The sequence below is a fragment of the Morone saxatilis genome, unplaced genomic scaffold (genome assembly GCF_004916995.1).
Source record: "Morone saxatilis isolate NCDOM2014 unplaced genomic scaffold, NCSU_SB_2.0 Contig14, whole genome shotgun sequence".
NCBI classification, from domain to species: domain Eukaryota; kingdom Metazoa; phylum Chordata; class Actinopteri; family Moronidae; genus Morone; species Morone saxatilis.
Genome location: NW_023339696.1, coordinates 12,157,362 through 12,164,059, shown reverse-complemented (window position 1 = coordinate 12,164,059; position 6,698 = coordinate 12,157,362). Strand labels below are relative to the sequence as shown.

The following is a 6,698-nucleotide window of genomic DNA, read 5'->3' as shown; positions in this document are numbered from 1 at the left end:
ATATATATGTACACACAAAGCTTGTGTTGTCTTCTTCTTGTGAGGTGGTGCCAACTTAACGGCAGCTCTGTGTTCTCCCTCCTCACAGGGACCGCCTGTTTTCTCTGAGTAACCCTCCACCCCGTGCCCCCTCCCACCACGGCTGGCAATAAGACAAGGTCAATATGACAGTCTTTTCTCTCGTCTCTTTTTCTCCCTTTATCTCCCTCCCTCTCCTTTTCTCTCTGTGTTCCTGTGTTCTAGCGCAAGTAAGTGACAAGCTCCACCCTACAGCTTTTATCTTTTGCGGCTCCATCCGAGAGAGAGAGAGAGAAACAGAAAAAGAGAGCAGAGAGACAGATGCAAAGGGACAGATGGAGGGCAACTGAGATGGCGACAGACAGAGTTGAGCATGATGCTGTAAAATGGAGTAGCACTAAACTCTTGATTTAAATTTGTTGGCACATCTGATGTGTGCGATCTGTTGGAAACAAGCTTCAGAAAGATCTGGAGCTGATTCCTCTTTTCATTTGGCGAAAACACACTGAAGCAGCAAGGGCTAATAAATGTGCTGTGGACAAACGCAATCATACAGCGTATCTGTCGCCTTGGAAAGAATGAGCCTACGAGAGGATCTCAATTAATGGTGAAGGTCAGGGCGATACTCACTACACACTCTTCTGTCCTGTATCAATACTGACATTTAGAATCAATTAAAAAATAGCAAAGCTCACTGTGACTGACAGCACCATTCATTGAGACCTGAGCAAACAAGGAGCAAGGCCACTGTAATCAATTGGATGCAGTAAAAGAGAGAGAGGCCATGTTAAGGTAGATACTATTCAGGATGGCTACTGATTATTACAACGTTTACCAACTAAATAGACACAGTGAGGCTATTTCGTAAAAGCATCTAAGGTCAGAATAAGTCTTTATTTCACCAAATGTAACCTCAAACCTAAAACATTTCCAAATTACATAAGGCTCCCTCATAAGAAAAAACAGCCACGCTACATATGAATTGAATTAGTGCTGGCAACATCTCCACAACACCACAGAGAAGGTAAACACTTACAGGCCAAACTTTTTTTCTCTCCCCCCTCTCTCTTTTCCTGCATGTATAAGATGGAGAATGTCTTATATAATGTAAGCGTCACTTATGAAGCTGGGGGCTCATGGAAAGTGGGAGACGAAAGCGCGAGGGAGGGACGAAAAGAAAGAGGGAACAGAAGCGGAGTTAAAAAAGGAGGAGGAGATGGAGTCCCAGGGAGTCGGGGATGGAGGGGAAGAGGGAGAGAGGAGGGGGTGAAGGGGGCAAAGTCTGGAAGCTAGCTGACAGGACTGGATATGCCCAGACAGGGAGCCAGGCCCAGGCCCAGACTTGAGAGCCTTATTTGAGTCTCAGAAATGCCTCACCCGTCTCTCCCTCATTCCCTTCTTTTTTTTAAAAAAAACCCCCACCATCAATCCCTCTCCCCAGTCTTTCCTATCTATCTATCTATCTATCCCTTCCCAGCATGTTATTTCTCACCCATACTTACACGCAGAGCCCCTCTTGTCCGACTCCTCCCTTTCTTTACTCTTCAAACAAGCAAATACACACATACATACCTCAGTCATACTGAACTGCTGTAGTGCTATTGAGGTTATACTAGAAAATCCAGGGTGTTGGCCAAGCAAGTAAATAATAATACAAACCAGCTGTGTCTCCACTTAAACCGCATTGCTGTGAGCATATTACTGTACAGCTCACAGCTCCTTGAACTGAGACCCCAGATATCGAAAGGTTCCAGCTAGATCCAAGTATGCAATCATCTATAAGTGAAATATTTAAGGTGGAAACGAACCCAAAACGGACTTTGTAAAAGCAGGTTTCCCTCTATTCCCTCCACCCCTTCTCTGACAGCTCCTTTACATTGCTGTTATTCTTACAAGTCTTGGCTTTACTCCTGTATTCTTTCTTTAACTTTTCCTCTTTCAGTGCGCCCTGCCCCAGACATGGTCTGCGTATTGTCTGAAGGGCTCTGCAAGCTGAAATTCTCTCACGATAGCAACACTGAGCAGAGAGCGCAGAAGGAGCATTAAAGAGAATGAGAAGAGGTAGGGTGGGGTAGCTGGAGTGAGGCACTGAGTTGTCTGTGTTTATTTTGGAAATGCAGGCCTGCAGACTTGCAGCAGAGGAACTGACCCCTAAACTTCACCATGGCGGATCCTCGAAGAAAGAGTAAGAGTCCTGTGTGCATTTGGGATGTCCCACGCGGGTGATTTTAAAAAGGGCAGACCATATATTCCCCCAAGGGGTCATTTTAACCCACCCTGGGGACCCAGAAATGGTCTGCTACAGGAGGAAACAGTGAGGCCGTGAGGTGATTAGTGGTTACAGTTTAACTGGAGAAAAATGCACGGCCCGTGAGCCCAGCCAGCCAGGGAGCAAAGCGGTATGCACTGGTCTCCTTCAGTTTGCAAGTTGGTGTGAGTCAAGCTCTGTATGCGCTTTATCTATTCTTAATGTATGTGTCCAGGAGTCGGGCCATCACCCCACACAGCCACATCACACTGCAGCACTCCAAAGTATGAGTGTATCACTCCACTGCTGCACACATGGCAATGATTACTGATAAAATATTTAGTGGAAAAAATGCACAGAGTTGGACTGTAATGATATGAGAGCTGAGAGAGTCATCTGCCGTCTGCTGTCATTTGAAAGTTGAACTTAAGTTCAGCTATTGAATCAGCTCTATTTTAATGAGTCACGTTGACGTCTTCAGCCTTGTGGCTCCTATGATTTCTACGGGAATACCAAACAGTCATTATCACCTGCAAAATAACCAAGAATTTGCCAAGAACCTTGAATTAATTATAAAGTAAGGAGGTGAAGTTAGCAATAACAGGTGGCTTGTGAACCTTAATGATATTCATTTGTTGGTAATGAAAGGCACATTTTTCATATTGTCATGAACACTGTAATGCATCACAGTGTTTGTTTAACTAACATTCAAGTAAATATGATTTTTTTTATGGGGTTTTAAAATAATTTATCCAAATCTGATGGATACCACATCCTCTCTCCAGCTAATTTTACATGGCTTCATAATTGACTACATCATGCGTCTCCTCTGACATTTTAAGCCCAATCAAAGGTCAAGAACTGGGACATGCAACTCAAGATTCAACATGACATAACCTAATGTTAGTCATATCCCATCTGTGGAGCACCCTCGTGGATGAATCAGAACACTGTCTGATTATAAATCTGATTAGCATTAATTGCTACAGAGTTATTGTGTACAAGTGTAACCCCCCAGAAAGGACACATCTGTCATGGGAATCTAAAATAAAGTGGCTCTTATCCCTGTGAAGATAAATGAAAGTGTGTATCAGGTGCCTGGTTTTCACTGTGTGCTGCCACATTCACTGACCACTATAATCTTCCCTCCCCTGCTGCTCAGTTGCCTTTCAGCTTGACCGTAATCCCCAGCAGCTATGGAACCCCACTGTGATATCAATTCAAACACTCTCCCAGCGTAGTTTGTGCCACTTACATTCACTCCCACATACTGGTAGCAGTCATAGTCCTCCAGAGTTTTTCCCCTCCACTGGCAAACATATTTTAACGGCCCGACAACACTGCGTTAAAAACACAACCTAGTCCCATCACCTTGGATTTCAGACGAGAGTTCTCACAATGTAAGAATCGACTGAACGTGCTTCTCTTTATATCTGATGCGGTACACTTTTTATTAGCCTGGTTTAAGGCATTAAGTACAAGTGCACTGTGGGTTCCCACCATCCCTCTACCACAAGCCTTGTGGTTGCTCTCTGACGCAGGAATATGCCATTAGGGTCCACCTTTTCCACCATAAAGCAGCTGCCTTTCCCTCACACAGTTTTGGTACCTTAGGGGTATGATCTCACACAGTTGTGGTGTGTGGCAAAATCTCAAGGCACAGGAAAACAGGGGAGGGGAGGTGACAACCACACCCGTGATTCGATTTCAGAGACTGGCATGAGGAAAAGCCTTCATGGTATATCCATCCTTTGGCATACGAATTACAGCAGATGAAGCAAGTTGGTGTCAAACTTAGACCAAAACTCTGTGCAAGCTGTTGCTCCCAGCAGCTGTCCAAGAATCTACATCTGGCCAAGCATGCAGTCAGGATGAGAAAATGTACAGCAAAAAAAAAAAAAAAGCTGCCAATGCAAACACACACACACACACACACACATCCTGTAAGTGTGGAATGCCACCACAGGGATGCACAGCTGGACCACAGTAGACATCTGGCTTTATGGTGGAGCTGAGAGCCTTTTCTCTGCAGTGACTAAGTGCTGTGTAAGAGAGGCATCGCCTGAATAACCAGTGTGCCGATGCTGATAGATGCCTCTCCGTCTGGCCATCAGATGGATGTTATGGTTGACCTGCAGCTGAACTGATCATCAGCTGATTGGATAAACAATGCGGGGAGCAGGCTGTGGATGTGAGGAGCACCTGTGCTCACAGTTCAGAGAGGGGTTATGGATTAAATAGCAGGGGCCTGGAAGAGGGAGGGAGGAGAGGGAGTCAAAGTCCTCCCACTGCACAAAGCCTGCACGGCCTCTTTCACTGCTCCTCTTCCCCACATACTTTGAGAGAGGTCCAGTGGGCCCACAGCCAGACCTCCTCCAGTCTCATATGATATCTGTGTGACAGTTTCTCTCATGCGCCCACACGTTATAGTGTTCACTGACTGTACAGTACCTCACAGTCACCTTGGAAATATACAGCCGTCCTCTGATCCAGAATACAACAGCAGCCCCCTGAGTGTGCCTCGATCTGCATTGTGGCCTAATGCTTTTTAATGATCAGGCCTTATTCCACTCCAGCACAGGGCTTGTTAGGTCCGCCTTGGCAGGGCTCTGCTCTTTCCCCTGGCATCTTCTGGAACAATGGGCCCATGGGAGGCAGCCAATGGGGAGAAGGTCCATCCCAAACCCAGTCCCAGTGTGCACACAATTAGATTCAGGGACAGTGGAATTGCTTAATTGGAGGAAAATAGCTCTTTATCTAGGCCTCTATGGCTGTGCTCATCCTTGCCCCCTGCACTACATGCTTGGCCTCAACTAACTTAAAATTGGTCTAAACAATGGTGATAAAATGATGTAACCAGTTCTAATTTCTACTTAATATGTGAACCGAAAAGAGGTAGACTTATCTATATATATGCTGTTGTGACCAGGAACACAGACAGAAGGAAAACTACACACAAAAAAACAAACATACAGCACTTTCTGACATAGAAAAACATTTGGTAACGTGAAATAATAGCGTACTTAGTCTTTTATGTGGATATAGTAAATCTGAAAATCAACCAGATTTTTAGGGGGTGTTTATCTCATGTGGCGGTCACAGTTTAATAGCCACCTTTTTATTTACCAATACATCACTCGTTCAAGTGACTGGGAGCAGCCTGTAGACGTTGAACTCTTTATCAGATGTTGTGACAGAACATCAGAGAGCTCGGTACGAGACTGCATCTTGCACAACAGCTGGCTGAGCCGTGATGTACGCCCCTATATAGGGCAGGATTTGTGATACTGCTCTAAAAATGTCTCTCAGGGTTGAGGAGGGGGGGGTGGACGCTGGTTTAACAGAGGATGTAGACGTGCGGAAAGGGTTAAAAGAGGTACTGACACTGCGTCCGCGTAAATGGCACAAACGCCGGCAAAAGCACGTCCGCCACCGGCCTTGAATGTGACAGTGCGGGAAGTCCGGGCTGCAGGATATGGGCGCACCGCTGGAGAGTCTCTGAAAATAGGTCACTACCCTGTTTGAACCCGTGCGGTTTTTCACATTGTAGCGGCGCACTCGGGCCAACGTGGACACAACATGACAGCCGACACAAAACACAAGACTTGACATGCAAGACTGGGGGTCGCCCCTGGCTTACCTTACAGGGAAAAATGCCGCGGATATGGCCGAGATATCTCCGACTTGGCCCCCCTCTTCCCGGTGCAAACTTCGCACGCAAAGTCCTATGGGCTCAAGCGGCGACGGTGTCAAATGACTCCCTCGTCAATTCGTCGCTTTTTCTCCGATAAAAACCAAATGCAGAGCTGATGCGTCTTGAAAAAGAGATTACTATGTGTCTGGAGAGGCGGTCCGTTCCCAGACCATTGTCAGGATTATTTCTAAGCATGGAAAAACCAAACATACGAGCTCAGAAACGCAAACGCGTGTGTGACAGCCGGTTATTTGAAATAAAGACTAATCTATGGAATGACAGCCTGGTCTGTTGCCGTGGGATGATATATTCAGCATGTTATCACGCCACTGGAAACCCGTCAAAAAAGTGTAAACACCCAAATCCGTAGCCTTAACTGTTCCCGCTGAGGAAAAAAGCGAAGAAGCACTGGTTGTGTTTGTACATCAAAAAAACGCAACAAAAAAAAAAGGTGATTTCTTCCTAAATTCAAAGCGCATCGCTCAATGGCAACGCTGGTCAAGTGGGGGTTTCCTATGGGTGGTCGTGGTTCTCCTGGCGGGGTGGGAGGGCAGATTGAAAGCAGAGGGATGGCACGAAGTGGTGGGTAGGGTAGATAGGGCGGGTTGGCGTCGGGGTGTGGGGTAGAAGGGGAGGATCGTCTCCTTCTTCGGTGCTTTTCCAGATGCCGAGGTGGGGCTGTTTGCTTTTTCTTTTTCTCGCAGTTATCCCCGTGACTCTTGTTTTTTTTTTCTCTCT

At 46.2% G+C, this 6,698-nt stretch overlaps 1 protein-coding gene across 2 annotated transcripts in view; it reads right to left on the bottom strand.

The window, feature by feature from the left end:
- The window catches only part of glis2b (GLIS family zinc finger 2b), a 22,211-nt gene extending 15,519 nt beyond the window's left edge, over nucleotides 1-6,692 (bottom strand). For both annotated transcript variants that reach the window (XM_035654637.1, XM_035654636.1), the window contains exon 1: nucleotides 5,907-6,692. The gene's annotated coding sequence lies outside the window, so the exon portion shown is untranslated. The remainder of the gene's footprint in view (nucleotides 1-5,906) is intronic.
- Nucleotides 6,693-6,698: the final 6 nt, after the last annotated feature.